Raw genomic sequence first — 19,596 nt, forward strand, 5'->3', positions numbered from 1 at the left:
CCACCCCCCCTAATCACCCAGCTCAAAGTTCACGAAGTCAGACTGCATGACTTAACATGACCTCCACCTCGGCTTCACAGGGCTGTTTACTTATATGAAGGTTGAGAAGGGGGGGGGCAGACAAAAAGGGAAAGGGGGGGGGAAAGGAAAATAGCCGGGCGTTTAATGCAATTTCCAATAGAAATGAGAGGTTATTACGGGACCGGACGGCCCCGTTTGGTTTCTCTGCACGCTGCAACCCCTTGCCCCATGGGATGGGTTCAGGCGAGACCCTCTCCTTGCCCCTCGAAAGATGAATTAACCCTTCCCCTTAGCTGGGGAGGGGTGGGTGCGGGTCCCTATCCGCCCCGGCAACCCATAGCACTGTGCTGGGTTATGGGGCTGAGGAGGGGGTTCAGATTTGGAGCAGGGATTTGGGGTTTCTGCCGGTCCTGCGCTGGCTGGTGAAGTGTGAGAGCGGCTGAGCTGTCAGGCGGGGTTTGAATGGGATCTCCTAATGGATTTGACTCGGAAATCTCGACTTGACCAGTTTTTTCCTCTTTAAAACAAACTCATTAAACTTGTCAACACTCATTAGGGCCTTAAAACGCTGAACTGGAGTCACCGGGGAGAGCGGTTGGTGGGGGGCTGCCTGGGGAAGGAGGTGGGGAGCGGGCAACCCAGCAGCGCCTCCGAGCTTGCGGGGATTTGCGGGGAGGGAGAAGGGGAAAATCACCCCCTGCCGGGAAAATAAACGCCTTAAAAGAGAAATCAAGGGAGGAGAGAGGGAGCCGGCACGGGGATGGGGCCGGACTTTGCGTTGGTGCTTGGAAATAGGGGAAATCTCCGTGTCCCCCCCCACCCCCTCCCGGCTCCGGGCTCTCCTACAAAGGATGGGGCGGGTGGTTTGGTATTCCCCGAAGAAATCATCGTTCGCCGCGATTTGAGCTTTATTATTTTTTTGGAGGGGTGGGGGGATATATCTGCTCGGCTGTGATTTCTGCAGTTGCCGGGGGAAGGTGGAACTCGGGGGAACCCGAGGGAAAGGTTCGAGCCAGCTTTCAGCCCTAAATCCTCTGGAAATGAGCCTGCTCTCCGAAATTCCTCCCCAATCCCCCTACCCAAAATATTTTGAGAGCTGTAAAATGAGGCGGGGATCGTCTTAATTCCGTCGGCAGGACGAGAATTGCTTTCGGGGTGTGTGTGTGTGTGCGCAATTAAACGTTGCACATTTCTCCGTCTCTTGAATAGAGGTTTTGTTCGGGGTTGATTCAGATTTTTTTTTTTTTTAAAGGGTTTATTCTGATGCTTTTCAAGCCTCGGTTCTCCTTTAAGGGGTAAAAAAAAAAAAACACCCCCACCTCTATTAAAAAAAAAAAACAAAAAAAACCTTCGAGACCTTCTGTTATTCCCCTCTCTGAGAATGAGAACATCAGCTATTCAAGCGTATTGATGAACTCCCCCAAAAAGTTTATTAAGAGAAGCGAAAACAAAAGGACTAAAGGCCGCAGGCAACTGGACAGACAGTTTATAAACTAAGGTCCCATTGTCCCCCCGAGGCAGATGCATGAATACCTCTGAATGGGTCCCTTTGGAGTGACAAGATCAAGCCAGACAACAGCATGTTAAAAGGAAGGAGCGCTGTTTCTCTTTCTCCAGCCGAAAGATCTGCTCCCCCTACTCCTCCTGCATTAATGTACATCTGCAGGGGGAGGAATAAATAGCTCCTTAGGATCTGCGCCGCTCAGGGTTTTTATTCTTCCACCCCCAGCACTGGCTCTTTGCACCATATGCTCCAGATCAGCCTCCTTTCTCCGCAGCCTCCAGCCAGGCAGTCGCCTAAAATGATCCCCAGCCACTGCAAACTTTCTTCTCTCCCTTTTTTCCCTCCTCCTTTCCTTCCCTCTGCCGCTGTTAAAATCGCGATTTACGGCCTGCTTGCCTAGGAGATCCCTCGTGGTCAATTAGGTTTGCACAGAGCAATTTAACTAATAGGCTTTGATGGATTTATTTTATTATTATTATTATTATTTTACCCTGGGATGTCGGCCCTGTGCTGTCAGGACATGGTGGTGGCGAGAAACACACCACGGAGGGGGCAGAGGATGGCAAACCTGGAAGAGTCCTGAAGCTAATGCCCAAATCTGCCTAAATTAAATTAATAATTGATTAATTAAAAGTCCTGAAATTGATGACAGACCTTCCCTGGGCTCTGCTGTCCATGTCTCCTCTGGTGTGGGTTTCCTCCTGGCTCCAGCCTCCTTGTTATGGAGATGGGGATGAGCGATGTCTGGGTCATACCGAGCAGTGTTGGTTTCTCCTCCTTGCAGAGCTCACAGTGAACTCTGCAAGGGCCCACTTCCCCCAGCTCTCCTTCTTTCACGTATTTTTCACCTTTGCTAAGGTTTGGTCAGAAAAGTTTTTGGGGTATTAATGCACGTTTGAAGTCAATGGAGTTCCAGCTTTATGATATTAGGGTGTTTCATTGCCTGGATGGTGGGAAAACAGGGAAAGAGCAAGTTTTGAACTGTTTTGCCCCCTCAAAATAACTTCTAGAAGTGCAGATGGCAATTAATAGCACAGGCAGGGCATTAAACCTGAATGCAGAGATTTATGCAGCCCATCGATGCTGACCTTCCCACCCCAGATTTAGGGTTTGGCAGGTCTCCCCTGCCCCTGTTGGCAGATTGGGAGCTGCTGGTGAACCCTGCCAGCTGGGAACACCTCGGCCCGATGGCTGCGAGGATGTATGGGGCTGGGAAGTGCCGTGATGGATCGGTGCAGCGTGGCCCTGGTGATGGTGGGGCCATATGCCTGCTTGCACGCTCCTAACGAGAGGCAGCTCCGAGCGCTGGGTTGGGAGGTCAAGCGATGATAATAATAATAAAATTACCCCCCTCCTTCTCAGCCTCACTTTCCCCTCTGCAGCGGAAGATTTGCTATTTCATGGCTGGCTAAAGCCAAACTTCCCTCAAGGGGGTTATGTGACTCATGACCCCCGCTAACCTGTACTTAGTGCTCTCCAAAGGGTGCGTACACCTGGAGAGGTGACCTGAATGCAGGCTGAGCCACCAGGGCAAAACCAGCCTATTAACAGAAAACTGAAACAGCAGCGGGGAGAAGAAACACAGGGCAAACATTTAAAATGAAAACTAAAACATCAGAAGTGATTCCATACTGGGGAAATACCTGTTTCATCAGCTTGGGCAGTAGTATCTGAAGAGCAGTGGGAACCTGAAGTGTACCAGGCAAGTTTCCCTATTTCCAAACATGGTTCAGAGGTGGCCGTGGGGTTTTACTCACATTAGTAATCCCTTTGCCTTCAGTGGATCTACCGATGGGCACAGGTTGTTGCAGGAGCTGCAAAAGTGTTCCTTAAGCTCAGGAGTATTTTTATTATTTCCCTTTGGGGCTTCCATGAGGTCCCTTTGCCTGAAAGCACTGCAGATGGGATGGGGGAGAGGAAGAAAAGAAAGAAACAGATGAGGAACCGATGTGATGAAAGACCAGCAGATTTCGTGTCGTTCCTGTCCCCACAGTGGCTCCCTGAGGCATTTCAAAGGAAAAAAAAAAAAAAAGAATTGGGAAAACACAAACGCATAATCAAACCAAGGAGCCAGTTAACCAGGCCAATACCCGGAATCCCAAAGTCCCATTTAGCTGCTCGCAGGATTATCACTTGTTGCTGATTCAAAACCAGCAGGTGTTGTCAGCTATTTATGATCACTGTTATTTATACAGTGCCACTGGTGTGCCTGGCGCACGGCAGACAGACAGATGAGAGCCAACCTCTCCCCTGAGAAGATACCAAACTAAATTAGACTTAACACAGCGGCAGACGTTAATACACGGCATATGGGGACGAGGGGAAAAGAGAGGTTCAAATCCACAAAGATCGTGAAATCTCCAGGCATTAAATCCGGCACCCTTCAGCTGGTTATTTCCCATTTTATGGGAAAAGCAAAGAAACAGTTCCAGATTTACGCACAGGTAGGGACCAAGGCAGGGTGCAGCACCTTGCTTTGCAGGCAGAGTGGATGGATGTTCTTTGCTTTAGGGGATGGGGTGACATTAGAGCTGGGGATAAGCAATGCGAAGCCACTTGCCCAGGTTCACGCGGAGTATCAGCAGCAAAGCCAGGACTGGAGCCTCCTGTAAATATTACTAAGCAGAGCTGTATCCGCAGCCTTTTCCTTCAAAACCTGGGGGTTTAATGCAGGAAAATAGCCATGGTATCTGCAGGAGTTTTAGATTGAATACGGACCTGGAGATTTGGTTTTTATTCTTTTATTATTATTGTTGTTTTCTTTAGAGGCAAATCAGCTCACAGAGCAAGCAACTAGATGTTACTTGGAAATAAAACACGCTTCCAGCTTAGGCCTGCAAAGACTTACATTTGTGGGTGACTTGATCCAAATGAGTCATCCCATCCCATGTCTGTGAGAGGATTCCCCCATGTAAGCAAAATTGACTAATGCGACGTTTCTAGGGATTGGGCCAGGCACCGGTAAGAAGCATTCCCCAGCTTCCAGAAAGGAGCCTGCATGGGGAAGGAAATCAGCTCTGCAGAACTACAGCAGCCTCCTCCTGCCTTGGTCTTAAAAGACAAAAGTCATGGACCCGGTAACTGGTTGCTGCTTAGCTAGCAGGGGTGTAAAATGCAAAGTAACCCCCCGTAGTTATTTGAAGAAGGCTCGGTCCTGCTGTAAAGCTCTATAAACCGGGCTCCTTCCCCCATCCCCTCCTCCCCGGCATGTTTTAAATGATTTTGGGTTTTAATGCAGGGCCCGGAGCTCATTCCACCGTATTCATGGCATCAAACAAGAGGCTGCTGCCCCCAGCTGGGTTCCTCGAACTTAGAAGCAAAGCTGTACTCAATATTACCTTAATTAATTAACTAAAGAGACAATGGCTTTTGAGGTCTCACCTCTGTTTCCAGGGAGGGGGGTCTTTTGACAGAGCCCTGCCATAAACTAATTCAGAGTTCCAGCAAGGAGTCATAGGGGGAAGAGTTAAATGACACTATTTACTTGTTTACCAAGACAATTTATGTCATATTTGTTTTTCCCCACCTTCTGTCTGCTGCACTGAAAACTCTGTCGGGGGTGCAGGGGGAAGGAGGAGGAGGAGAGAGTATTATTTGCATTAACCACCGAAATCAAAGCATATTCCCATCTGAAAAATACCACTTCATAGCTTTTGGTATCGTCTTCTTCTTCTTCTTCTTTTTTTTTTTTTAAATTTTAATTTACAAAAAAAGTTTTTGAAGCTTTCCAGGTTCAATATAACAAATCTGAGCTTTGATGCTTTAAAACTGCCATAAAGAGCTACAGGCAACATCACAGTTAACCAAAAAAATATATTTCGAGGCTCCTGGGAGCACTTGCATCTTCTCTAAATGTTGTGGCTTTTTTTTTTTTTCATTTGCAAGCAAGCACTGAAGTCGTTGGTTTATTCTGTTCGGAAACAGACATCTCACGTTTTGTATCAGCAAGACTTTTAAAAGGTCACAGTGAAAAGTGACCATCTGGAAAATCTATCTAGGGACATGTAGGGAACACACAACATAGCATCATTACTGGAATTTGGGTCACTGTACCCAAGCTGGAAGGCAACATGATCAGTACTTTATAGGAGAGGAAATTAGAGCATGGCCCAGACCAGGTGTGCCCCTTCCCATCCCATTGGGAGCTCACAGTTAAACAAGGAGCAGAATCTGTGTCTCGTGAGCTTCGCTCTCCACTCTCTCCTCTTCCTCCCCCACCTTCCCAAGCTGTCTCAGTGCTGAGGCTGAACCCACTCGCCGTGTGAAATCCTCAAGTAACGTAAAATGGCTTCACTTCATGGAGTTCTGCAAATGGAGTAGGTCACAGGCTGTGGATTTGAGAAGGGCCTTTTGGTATTTTGGGTCCGTGACCCGCAAGCTCCGTATCTCCTATTATTTCACATGCTTCTAGGAGTAGCATTTCGATTATTTGGCAAATGATACAACTGTCTGCCCAATTTTGTTTGCTAAAAATCATCTGCGCTGACACGTCTAAGAAATCTCATGAGTACCAATCTAGAATTAAGTTCCTTATGCGCTATGAAACTTGGATATTTCATAGGAGATTCCCCATTTGCATCAAGAGAAGGGATCAGTCACTTCCCTCTCCAGTCTATGCATTTTCGGTCTGGGTTTCATTGTTTAGAACTTAGGTTGGTGCATGCAAAATGTGTGTGTGTATTTCAGAGCTCTGGGGCATACGAAAACGTGATCGTTCATAACCGCATCTCCCAATTTAAGGCATGCAGTTTTGGAGGCCTAGGCTCAGCCACTGAAAATTTGGTCCTTATTGCCTCCTGTCTCAAATCTGCAATTACTTATGTCTGTATTTAACTTTCTACATGTGAGTAGTCCGATGGTTTGAAACACAGACCTGGTAAGAAGATGTTTCTCTGCAACCTCCTGGGAAAGGGAGCGGCTGAAAGAGTGATCATTAATTCAGCTAGAGAGAAACATTCCCCAGTGTGGGCAAGATTTTCTCTGTAATATTCATTTTAGCAGCTCTCGTGCAAGCTTTAAGGGATGGGTTCTGTCATAAACGTGAGAGTCTGTCTGATGGACCTATCTCAGCTTGCACTAAATACAGAACGGTAAAGCAACTCAATTTGATTTCACCACCACTCTTGTTAATCTGCAAACATGCAACCTGGCCTGGCTTTGTGTGTGCTAAGTGTTTTGTCTAACAGCTGTGGAGCTGAGCAACAGCTCTGAGCAGTGGCTTTTTCTATCTGGCTTCAGCAGCAAATTGCTTTATCTCTGACCAAGCTGCTGCTTCTCCCTCTGGCTCTGTTTTGGTTCCCACCCCTGTCTTGTCCAACCAGGGACAGTTTTTTACCTTGCATTCATAGCATAGCAGGGAACCAAAATGACCAGCCTGCCTCATTTTTACAATAGCAACACAGAACACTGTTGCTCTGGTTTAGCTAAATGTCTCCTGAGGCTAGAAGACATTTAAGAAACACGTATGCTATCTGAATTGACGTTCCCCCCCCCGGCATATCCCTGTCCTGCTTCTTTGACACCTTCTCTTTGGTTCTGATCAGGGGTGATCTGCCCCCAAAACAGGCAACTCCCAGCCTACCCTCCGTCAGATGCTCACGTTACCGGGACTACAAAACTCTAATTGCTCAGACCTCTGGGTTTGGGACAACCAATTTCCTCAGGGCTCACCTGAGGCCAGTGCATGTAAGATTGGAGTTTGGATTTCAGCCAGGAACCCAAGGGAGAGAGCAAAACCCACTTATAGAACAGAGGAGAAAGGATGTCTTGTTATCAGTTAAGCACTTGGCTTCCTTTACTTACACGGTGCTGCTTGTGATGTACCTATATGCGGGACGAGAGGGTGAGGGGGCTGGAAACACTTCAGAAATGTAAATGCCGTCCATTTGTTTATGATTTTGTACCCGAACATGTAACCTGAACCTGATGGACTCAAAAAAAAAAGAATTAAAACTCTGCATGTTTCCTACCTCAAAAATACTGGAGCGAATCCAGGGCTCTTGAAGGCAAATTATTCCAAGGGGCTGAAAGAAAAAAAGAAGGAGGAATTAGAAAAAGAAGGCCGACTTTTTGTATTCCTTTTTTTTTTTTTCTTTTTTTTTTCTTTTTTACGTTCCCCCAAAGTTTTGAAAGGGTGCCCTTACTTGTTCTCCAACATCAATGGGCAACCAATGCATTTTCGGGAGCATGGCCAGCTAGCTCCGAAGCAAGCCCCACAATTTACAAATGATTACATTTGTTCGGAGGATATTTGAGGAAACTGATTCCAAGGGAATGCAATTTCTCAGTCTGAGAAGTCCTCAGTGAGGACTTTTCATTTTCCATTCTTTTTTATTTTTATTTTTTTCAGGGAGAATTTTCTGCTCACGTAATATAAGTTAAACACCTCAGGATGAGCTTACTTGTTGCAATTATGCAGCTTGGGTTATTAAATAAGCTGTGAATATATTTTGCCATTAGCATCCTTGCACAGCGAGCTGGGTATATTTTTTTTGTATGTTTTGTTTTGTTGTTTTTTTTTTGTTTTAAATGCAGGGTATAATCAGCTTACATAGGGTAAAACTGACCTAGCTGGAGAAGTAGTATCAGGTTTTGCGTGTCACAAATTGAAGGGTGACACGGAGACAGAGGTGTTGATTTGGCTGATAAATTAAAACCAGGGATGTTGTAGGATGCTGTGATGTCACTTTTCTTACATACCTGCTAGCCCAATATTCTTCACTGTTTGTTTATGCCCAACTCAAGCCAGTGGTGAGCCAATTATTGCAAGGCGTTGCAGATGTGTAATTTCTGTTTCTTCTGGAGCACTGGTTTAGGCCGGGGAGAAAATACACTGATAAAACCATGCAGAAAACATGCCTTTGTTCAGGATTTGTACACCTCCTGTGTAAAGAGTGAGGGAGAGGGCAGCACCTGGGGAATTCTATGCGTGTGTATTTATTTTGTAAAGTAGCAGAGGCCAAAACGACAGCCTGCGGGGCTGTAAGCCTACAGGGATATAGAACAAACTGTAAATTAGAGCTGCCTCCATGTGTGATTTTTTACATATGGGCTATCCACGATCAAAGCGTATGTGTAACATAAATTGATGTCTAGATGGATAGATCTGTGAGCAGGGAATTGGCAGCTTGGGGTTAGCCTGGAGAGCTCCGCGGGTAACCAGAATCAGCTCTGTGGCCACTAGAAATGAGAACAGCTCCACTGAGACGGGGACGATACGCCGCTTGGCCTTGCTCCGTGATCCATCCAGCACGTGCCCTTCAGGAATGATGCTCCCAGTCACAGAGCTTGGGCTCTGTGAGGCCAAGAGGAAAATCTGGCTCCCACTCTTTCTGGACATTTGGATAGCAGGGATATCCGCTTCTTGTATCCTAGTGCCACTGCTCTTCTTGGCTCTTCCCAGTCCCTTATAGCTTTCCTGCTCAGCTCATGCACTGAGGCGGTTGTACTTTGCTCTGGGCTAGCTAAAGATGCTCAGAGCAGTGCTTTGGCAGCGCTGAGAAAGTCAGCTGAAAGGCTGTCAGGTTTCCAGGGGTTTATCCAGTCCCATTATCCTATGGATCTAGAGGTAAGCGGCGCTGGTAACCACATATTGCTGCAGAGCATGAGTACAGGACACCCCTTTCTGTGGGCCAGCACGGCCCTTTCCCAGCATCACTGCCAAGTAACGTGCTTTAAAAACAGCCTCTCAGAACGGCAAGGGAGTTTTGGTTGTTGTTGGTTGTGTGTGTTTTTTTTTTCTTTTTTTTTTTTTGGCTAACTTTATCATTGCCCGAGCACGCCTCAAAGTGTCAGCTTGACATAATATGTAACAGTAATTAAGAAATAAGCCTCTTGCCCGGTTTCACAGCAATCATTTAGCTAAGTAACTACCATGGTCCAGTGCCTCAAAAATCACCATTAGCCCACGCCACTTATGGCCATAAAATTTCTTGTTTTCTGCTTTTCATCGGACTCACCCTGGAATCTTCGTTTTGCTTTATTTATACATTTGCACTCAAACAATGGCAATAAACCCATTCCCAGAGTGTTGCAAATCAGAAATTTGTCCACATTTTTTCCACCACCTTCCTGGGTGAAGCTGCCTTTTGCTTGGGAACGGCGGTGGCTGGAGGCAGCTGGGCGGGGGGGCAGGGTGTCGCTTGGAGATTGATCGGTGCTGTTGGAAGTCGCTGGGATGGGGCAGAGAGGGGGAGCCGGGAGGAATCTGGCATGAAAAGGCAGTTTGTGGTGACAGGAGTTTCTTTTGAAAGACCTGATTGAATCAGACCTGAGGCGGGAAGAAACGGCTGTTGCCTTCATTGAGTTTTCGCTAACTTTTCCCCCCCTCCTACTATCGAGGTTTTCGGTTCGGGCTTTTTGCTTTGTTCTGTTTTAATGTGTCCTCTGCTGTTTAAGCTGGAAGAAATAAGCACGGGGTCCTGCCTGCAGAGTGAAAAAAAGATCAAGTACATCTCACTCAGTCGGTAGCAGCCTGCGAGACATATTTTTCACCATTCTAAACCAGCGGACCGCTAATTTCAACAAAGCCCGCGATTTTAGCCCACTATTAGGAATTTAGCCTCCATAAATTACAATTAACGCTCTCTGCAGACAACTCAATGGGCTGGATCGGGATGCTGTAACACAAACGGCGTTGTCTTCGCTGGCAAAATTCACGGAGCGAGCCGCTTGCTTTCCCCTGGGGACATTGCTTCTCCGTGTGTTTCATAGCTGGCAAACCGATGATACCCAAATCAGCGATGACACAGGGAGTCTGAAGGATGTTTTCTCCATTTCAGGCTCGCTCCTTTGCCACTCCAGCCCAACCAGGGCCACCTCCTGCAGACCCGGTGCAGATTTTGCTGGGCGGCCGACTTAGGAGCAATGACTGCTCACTCAAGCAAGCGCCAGCTGGCATTATGGAGATTTACCCCCAGTGACATCTGAATTGAGCTTTGAGTAAATGCCCTCGTATTTGGTCCACTCGACTTCAGAGGGAGTTTTGTCTGAATCAAAAGAAATAGGGATAGAGGGAAAAAAAAAAGATTTTAGGCCTTAGCGGTTAGAGAAGCCGGAATGCCCAGATTTCCCTCTCTTGTGGCATTTGGGCACTGAGGAAAGCGCTGGGACTTAAACTGAACTATCAACTTTTGAAGGAAAAATTCTCCCTGGCAAGAACAGCCTTGGGCTGACAGACGTGTGCCGGAGATGACCTACTAAGTCTTTTTTTTTCCCTGCTGTTAAGTTTCCTCATCCCCAGCTCCTGGGTTATTCAGAGTAATGCTGCTAAATTTCTCCTCAATTCCTTATGCATCTCCCTCTCTCTTCAAGGAGACATCAAAACCCTCCTCTTTCTGCAGAAGGGCCTGTGCAACTGTAACTCCCTGGACCCCACTCTGCCTCTTCTTTTTCATTCCTTTCACCCTTTTGGAATCATTTCTCAAATCTCTCACAGATCTCAGAGATTGCCGACCGACTTGCAAGCAGCAAGTGGAGGTGCACCCAGTCCTTTCCTAAGGAGCTAAGGCGAGGTCTTCCCATCTCTTAGCTAAGGGAAAATGGAGTGTTCTTTAACCCCAAAGCCCTTCTCCAGCCCTTTCCAGGCCTCTTCCAGCCCCCTCAGCCATTCCCTGAGGCCCTGAAAAAGAGCCCCCACTGATGCCCTCAGAAAATGGCTGCCAAGCACCCAACACACCTCCTGCTACTGGCACCTTCTGCCACACCCAGGTGAGGCCCGTCCTGATTGGCTGCGCTGCCAGCAGGGGGTGGGCCTGAGGGGCGGATAGCCAATGGGAGCTCTGCCCCACACCTGAGGGGAGCCAGGTGGAGGGAGGTGGGATCTGCCTGGCTCTGCTTGAAGAGGTGTCAGCTCAGCTTTCCTTGGGCTGTGCTTTATTTCTTGTTTATTTCTTGTTGTGCGCTCCTGTGCTTGTATGTCTATACACCCCCTGGCCCTACTGTGGCCCTAAATTGCTGTGCTTTGCAGGCACGAGTGCAACAACAGCGGTGCACAGTGAGCACTGCACAAAGTTCAGCCTCTGCTGCTCTCTCCACGGCATATCACATAGGCTGGGTTCTTTTCTTTCAAAGGGTATTACTTGTGCTTTTCCACTCTTCTCCATCTCTTTTATCACTGCTCCCACCACAAAGGTCTAAGGGGTAGTGGTGTCTGCTGACTTTTCCACCTGTGGCATTCAGGTGCTGCAGCACTCCATGTCTTTCCAGCCTCTCTTTTCCAGAAACAAACAAACAAAAAACCAAACCCAACCCAAACCAAAAACAACACAAGAAAATGCAGCCAAACTGGGTTGTTGTTGTACAGCTCCTTGGCAGCTCCCCAGCTTTGCATTACAGCATGATGCGAAGTGAGCGCTCTAAACTTCTCCATCGATGGCACTCAGGTGTCACAAAGAACCTCAGAGATGCAATTTCATTCCCAAACTTGTACCTTATATTTATCCCTTTGGTTACTGTCATTCGGAGCACAGCAAAATATTTTGCCTCTTCTACCTCTTCTTTACATGGCCCATGGGGGTGTATGGAGATGGAACGTGAGACGCAGAATTTTTTGCATGTTGAGCAGCCCAGATCTATCTATCACCCCTTCAGACACCACATACAGCAGAAGCAAGCATATTAAAAGGTCTATATGTTATTGTTAAATGGTCTGTATTAACCTTTACTGTGTTTCTCAGCATTATTATTTAGATGTGTGCCTTCACTAGTAAGTCGCCTGTACTGCTCAATTTAAATTTACCTGACTATTTAGACTTCGAAAGCACTAGATGAAAACGTTTGAGTGTAATTTCTATCTCAAAGCTTATGGAACAGGACTTAGAAACTGCTAAATCAGTGCCTTTTTTTTTTTTTTTTTTTTTGCATGTCAACAGACAAAATGCTAAAACAATTGTGTAAGTGCTTCTGCACAGCAAGCCAAGGAGGGGAGAAGATAGAAAAGGAGATTCCGGCCTCATCCCATGAATATAAAATGATTTCTAATAAATAATAGTTATTCGCGGTCTTGGTTAGGTAGCTTCCAATTCCTCTCAGACTTTCAGTTCTCAGAGCAGAATCTTGCTAGCAACTAATGAAGAATTTGTAGGGTTTTTTGTCTCTTTTTATTTTTGTAAACATCTTTCGAGTGTTGATTTCTGTGTGGTTTGTGGGAGACCTTTTCCAGCCTAGGCTTTCAGGCTCAAGATGTATGAACTTTCAGATGCCACCTACAATCTGAATAACTATTTTTTAATGAAGAAAGTAATTTTATTTTATTTTTTTTGGCACAAGTCAACCATAAGTTAATTGGCATTAGGAAATCACCATTGCTTCCACTGGGTCATGGGTGTAGGAGATAATTACAGGGTAGTCTGTCTCCCCGTTGGGAAGTATCTGCCACTGGGACCTGTCAGAGGAAGGACTGTGGATTAAATTGGCCATTTATCTCTTTTGTTATAAAAACTTCTGTTTGAATGCGTCAGCAGAGGGTGACATTGTGCAGGTTTGGGATATAATCTTGAGTGCCATCAACAAAAATTTGGAAGTCCGAGCACTTGGAATGGGTTCCAATTTGAAGAAAGGAGGTTAAGTTTTATGAAAATTGATGACAAAATATAAGGAATTATTTTGATGTAGCATAACTCTGAACTACAAAGATATTTAAAATCTAAATGTTGTAATGCCTAAAAATTCTTATTTTTAGAAACACTGATACTTCATTTATTTATTTTTGATACCAAAGATATCCACCTCATCTAGTTTGTACTTGTCTTTTGATGGAAACTTCAGTTTTGGGGAGGGAAGCTCTTGTGTCTGGGTATGAAATTGATCCAAATGAAATTCTGCAGGAAAATAAAATAATATAGATGTTAGACTGCATTTGTAGTAAAGAAAAATTAGTACCGTTCCTACCACTTTTCCAAGGTTGGCTCTGGATGGCTACGAACTAAGTGAACTTAGGCAGCATGCAAATGTTTTTAACCCGTCTCCCAAAGAGTGTGTGTTGCTGGATTGGGTTGATATCAGCCTATGGAGCAGGTACCATGGATTTTCATGGCTCTGTGCAGCACCTAGCACGGCAAAGCTCCCATGGAGTCAGCACGAGGCAGAATCTTTCATAATCAATGAGGGAAAGATTGTTTGTAGGTACAAAGGGAGTACTCAGTCTCCGCTGGGTTGAGATGGGTGCCTCCACCTAATACTAAGTAGGTGCAAGGCATGTGCTGCTCTTTGAAAATCTTTCCCAGAAATATCAGCATCTCGCGCAGATCGCAGAGACACAGTGTGCAAAGCGTGCCTTTAAAAGACCCAGTCATGGCCCGCGCGACGAGGTTCAAGGCTTGCTGGAACTTCTTGAGTTGTGTCTGTGTGTGTGTCAGCTGTCCCCGAGCCCAATACCGAACAGGGGACAATACAGACAGATAAGATAATGGATGAGAAGGGAGTGGAAAATCTATCCTGCATTCTGGTGGCATTTCTAATAGTGATAGCGCTGGCAGCATTGGACCGAAAAGCGTATCCAGCACAAAGGGCTGGTAAGTCCTCTCCAGCTCCCACTGTGACGCTAAAGCCGGTTGCAAATATCCAACGCTGGGGCCCCTCGCAGTGGGGAGCGGGACGGTGGTTACGTGACCCAGGGCAGCCCTGCCATTCCCAGAACGGGGCTCAGCTCCCGCTGCTGCCGGCCGGAGCCCGGCGCTTGAATATCCCGGTGGGGTTTCTCCCCAAAACCACAGCAAGCCCAGGGTTAAAATTAATATCCAGCGTCCAGCTCTTCGGCATGCATTTTACCAAAGTTTCACTTCTAGGTCTTTTGCTTATTCTTCTGACCGTCCCCTAGTTTATTTTACATTGTGCAAGTTGTTTTAATGTTGACTTGTCTGTTTAGAAAACCAGCAAAACAAATAAACACTCCAGCTTTCAAAGGGCACCTTTGATTTTAGACCTTTGCTGACCCGTTGAATTTGCTAGATGACATCTGAATTCTCTGTTTAGTAGAGGGCTCTGCTTTGCTACTGCTGCTCACAGCTCTGGGGTTGTCCACCAAACTCGTGCAGCCCAAGAGCTTGTTCTGCCTGGGATTTCTGAAGCATGAAATGGGAATCTTTAGGCATGGAGGAAAGTGTTAAAGTAAGAAGGGCAGGCTAATCAATTACGTGAATAATGTGTTAGAGCTGTAGGTGATATTCAGCAAAGTGATGTCTTTCAAAAGGGAATGTTTTCACCTAACCAGGAGTTTGGGGCTTGATGTAGGAGTTATGCAGCACGTCTGGCAAGGTATGGGGAATCAGACTAAGCCATGAATTTTTGGGGTGTTATCATCTGAAAAAATCAGCGGGTGGATGCAGCAGCTGCCTGGGAGCCGGGACATCCACATTTTATTTCCAGTATTGACTCAGACATGCAAAATGAACTCGCACCATCTATTTCCCTTGCCTGGTCCTTCCACCAGCATTTGTCCATGTTTGTTTTTCAGTACAGTGTAAAACCACCACCAAACCTTAGGTATGGGCTATAAGAAGGACAGAAATACAAGTAACAGTTAATGCTTCACACCCTGAAACACAGAGAATTTGGACAATGCAGGCAACTGCATTTTTGAAGTGTTTCAAATTTCAAGGGAGGTAATTTCTTAATTTAGCTAAGCCAACTTGCTCTGTCCCAAGAGGAAAATCTCCATGCTTGCACCCTGAATGTCCTCAGCGTGCAGAATGAAATTATTTACCAGCTGAAGAAGTATGAATATCAAAAGGTTCATTAAACATTCCAGCTAATTTTCTCTGGTCTGTAAAATTCGGTTGGGAAGAAGGGGTGGATGAAAGGGGTTAGGCTTTTGCATGGCCAGTGCTCAGCTTTCAAAACTGTACACGGCGTGGAACTAACTTACATATCACTGAGCCCCTTGGAGGGCGAGCAATTCTCATGCGGGCTCATCAGTAGCTGGAAAAATATTTTCCTTGTGACTCTTTGCACATTTGCTGTGTCTGTTCAAGCTGGGAGTGGGAATTTCCTTCTTGTAACTCTTCACTGCTTGGTTTTCAAGGAGGTTTCTTTGGGTTTCTGTCTTTTTCTTATTGATCCTGTGTTGCTAGTAACCTGTCATTGCTTAGAATTTGTTTGTGAGGTGGTAGTGCCAATCCCACATGTGGTGCCTGAGATATTTTTTGCCCGCCACCTTGCTGACTTAGCTGCCAGAAATTAGAAGATTGCATGCGTCCATGCAGGTTCCAGCACACAAATACTCTCAGATTTGCACGGCAGCAGTCACTGGGGAACCAACTGTTTGATGTTAGAGATCTTACAAACCCTCTTCATGTTTGTCCAGCTTAAGAAACAGACTCTGATGCTGCTTATTATCTGCCACAGCTAGAGCCTGTGGTAGGTCACAGACCATTAATATTTCTGCGTGGTGCTTCAGTTTCTGGCCAAATGTGAATGACACCAAGATTTGTGTCCCCTGTGTCTCTAGACTCCATGGCACAGCTCCCGGCTGTCTTAGATTCTGTGCCTGGCAAAGGGCACAGAATGGTCAGCACTGAACTGCAGCAGGAGCAGAGGCTTCTGCAAAGATCCCAGGGCCATCAGCCATGGGGAGGAAACCAGAAGGTCCAGGAGGTTTTCAGCCTCTTCTCAAATCACAGCACCATGTTGAAATGTTAAATTCCTTAATGGAAAAAAGCCTAATCAAATGATTTGAAAGCAAAGCCAGGTTTCTCATCTCAGGTCTGCTCGACTGTTTCTACCACCTGAGATTAAAATCTTTTGTTTATTTAAAAAGGACTAAAAAATGACATAAGCAGCCCAAGCAAACAGGAATTATTTACAGTTATCCTGAAGCATTCTCATGTCCCTGCATTTGGGGAATTTGTCTGGAAAATCGAAAATCTCAAGATCTGCACAGCTGTAACCAAAGTAAACGTAGTGACAAATGTACCTGTTCCCATCACCGACTGACAGACAAAGCCAGTGTTCTGCACATATTTAATCTCTCCTTTTGCTAAGAGAAGAGCACTGCTGAACACATCCTTCTGCTTTAATGATGGTGGGAAATATTTTTCGCTTTGCTCTTCATCTTGAATTCCTAAACAAGGGGGGTTTCAGCTTCTGCTGTGTGTCTGTCAAGGCACAGTTGCTTCATAGGATCACAATCCCAGAGGGAAAGAGATCATTGCAAGCCCCTGAAAGATCCCTTGTTATATTTTAAAATAGCTGAAGAATGAAGTCATGTATCCTGAACATTCTTGGCAGATAAAAACCACAGAATGTCATGCATATGCAGTTATCTACCTCCCGAAAACTGCTCTGTAGGGCTGGTGCTGGACTTTGAAACTTAGTTTTTTTGGGTCGATCATGGCCTCATGTCACAGTTGTGTCCTGCTTTCATCGCGACTGAAGGACCTGCTCAGAGCAGCTCTGCTCCTGTGCTGGGTTTGCTCACCTTCTGATGTGCATGTCAGGCTCCAAGTATTGAGTTCAGGAACACTGTGTTCTATCCTTTGCTGCAAAATTAAAACTTTCAGAGCTGTGATCTGAGTGGAAATGGAGGCTGTGGACACTCCATAGTCTTCAGAGAGCCTAACTTGGCTCTGAGCTTCACACAGATGAGTTCTGGTGGGGTGAGCAGCCTCTTCTGTCTCAGCTGGGCACGTTCACTCTGGAACCTAATGATGGAAAGTGTCGGCAGAGTAAACATTTTGCAGCCAGTGCTAACAGGCATGAAGTAGCACGTACTTCTGCCATGATGCTGTGCCTGCTCTTCTGGGGGAGCATCTTCTTACGGTGTTGGAAGGGGCAACCGTGGAAAACAGCATCCCATTGGCAAAACAGGCACTTGTCACTCTGGGCTGGAAGCTTTGCTAGCAGCACGGCTGAGACCTTGTCACTAGCTGATGTCTTTAAGCAGCATCATATAATAAACAGCAGTGTGCAAAGCGGCAGGATATTTGCTCCCTGAAGCAAAAGTCCACCAAGTGGGATGTAATATTGAACAGGTGAGCTCGGATTTTCCTTTAGCTTCTGGGCTCCTGTCCAGCTCGGTTCCCAGCAGAGAATCCTTGCCCCGGGACCTGGAGAGGATCTGTATGCCACTTGTCCTCACTGGTGGCCAAGAAGAAAAGCAAAAAGACACGGAGCAGTTACTCGGACAGCAGGTAGCAGATCTGTAGAGCTGTTTTTTTGGCTGCCTTGCTCCTAGCTTGTGCTACCGCAGCCCCCTCGTCCACCGACCCCTTCTTGCTCTGAGCCACCTCCTCCCCCCTCTCCACCCCAAGCTTATTTCCCGGCCGCTGGAGGTTTTAATATTCAAGCCGTACCTTCCACATGAGCTGTGCTGAAGAGTTGACGTGTCGGAGTTTATTGATATCACATCGGGCCGCGCGGGGCTGTCAGCTGCACATTCAGCCTTCAGCGACCCCCTAAGGTGCGGGCTCTGGCAGCTCTAAAGGAATCTGCACAAAAACGCCTTTTTGTTTTGTCCAAGGTGAGACAATGCGCACAGGGCCCTGCACCAGATGACAGGGCTGATAAAGGACCAAGCGGCGCAGGGATATCTTTCTTTCTTTTCGCTCCTTCATTCAATCCTTCTTTCTGTCACTTGCATTCTCTCCTCCCTATACTTCCCTTTCTTCTCTTTCTTCTCGCAGCTCGGCGAGCAGAGAGCAGCAGAGACAAGCAGAGGGGTTCAATTGCAGGCGAATGTCACAGTCCAGCTTCTCAACACATTTTCAGCTTGCTGTTGGCCAACTTGACGAGGGGCACGCTCTGCTTGCGGGCCCTTTTCTCCTCGGGCTCTATACAGTCACGTACTTTGGTTTTCTCTCCGTGGGATGAAATTAATGTAAAGCCTTCTCTGTGTGCACTGGGATTGGTGTAAGCAGAGAGAGGGAAGGAGCGAGTAGGAAGGCAGCAGAGAGAACAGAGAAGCAGTGGAAGTAGCAGTGTAGCAAGAGGATGCGTGCACACATAAAAGCATAAGGACTCAGGAAAGGGAGGGAAACAGAGGAAGGGAAACAGAATCAGACATTCTCCCAAGACACCTGCCCTAATGACTCTTGCATCCCTCTGTTTGCACAGCCATGGTAGAGTGCAAAGCAAAGGAAGCAAAGTGGCTGCTCGTGCCCACTCTCACACACCTCTTGGCTTCAGGCGGTCGCTCTGACATTCAGATAAATGAAGCAGGGCTTGCAAACAGCGGGAGGAATGTGTTTCTCATGTGTGGTTAAGTGGTCTCTGGTGCCTCATTCTCACAGGCTGGTTTTTCAGGGTTGGGAAAGGTTTATGAGGTTAAATTTGTTTATCTTTCCTGAAAGAGTCTTATATTGAAAGGTCTTTAACTTGATGTATCCAGCCAGGGAGGCCAGGCTGGAACAGCAGAGGAACTACAGGACAAGATTAAGGGCCATTGGCAGAGCTATATAGGAGAAGGAGATGAAAATAAAAGAGGGTGTTGCAAATTGGGATGTAGGAGCAGGGATAGCGCTGTGCAGGGACCACAGGGTAGCAATAGAAAGGCAGATATTGGCCAGGATTGAGATGTGCTGGCAGAGCACGCAGTGACAGGACAGGGACAGGAGGGACAGCAGGACTGCAGAGGTTTTCACAGGGCAAAACATGGATTCGTGCACCTCCATAGGATGCTGGGCACCAGAGACAGCATGCCTTGCGTATACGCGGTGTGCTGAGTGTGCTATGCCAAGTGGATTTCACTCCAGATCTGGATGAAAGTGAATTTGGCTTTAGATATCTGAGACAGTGCTTCTTGCTCAGTCAATCTGGGGAAAATTCTGAGCAAAAAAAAAAGTGCTGGAACAGGCTAAGGACTAAGCTCAGAACCAAGGAATATGGGCAAAACAGAGCCCAGCCAGACGAGAAGCACCTCTGGGCAGTTCGGAGTCTCGCTCCTGTGGATCAGAGTTGTTTTTGTGAAGGTGTTTGGAGAGCGTGGTGTCTTTTCCATGACGGTGTTTGTTCCTCCAGGCACCCTCAGAGGGTGGTCGTACTGCATGCAGGGAGCAGTTACACGTTACATTGTGCTCGGAATGAGGAGTCCAGCTGCTGCAAGGTGCTCCTGGATGTTCACCCCCTTATTGGAGAGG

The 19,596-nt window shown here is 46.7% G+C and overlaps 1 protein-coding gene and 1 long non-coding RNA gene across 4 annotated transcripts in view; one reads left to right on the forward strand and one right to left on the reverse strand.

Moving 5' to 3' along the window:
• PAX7 (paired box 7) overlaps positions 1-19,596 on the forward strand; it is an 87,628-nt gene that overhangs the window by 16,426 nt on the left and 51,606 nt on the right. The window lies entirely within an intron of this gene.
• Positions 1,455-11,196, reverse strand: LOC110408630. Its single transcript, XR_002444463.1, has 5 exons — positions 8,225-11,196; positions 7,495-7,548; positions 3,283-3,420; positions 2,180-2,468; positions 1,455-1,681 (listed from the first exon to the last, which is right to left on the reverse strand). It is a non-coding gene; the product is annotated as an uncharacterized LOC110408630 (long non-coding RNA).

The sequence above is a fragment of the Numida meleagris genome, chromosome 20, assembly GCF_002078875.1.
Source record: "Numida meleagris isolate 19003 breed g44 Domestic line chromosome 20, NumMel1.0, whole genome shotgun sequence".
In the NCBI taxonomy this organism is placed as follows: Eukaryota; Metazoa; Chordata; class Aves; order Galliformes; family Numididae; genus Numida; species Numida meleagris.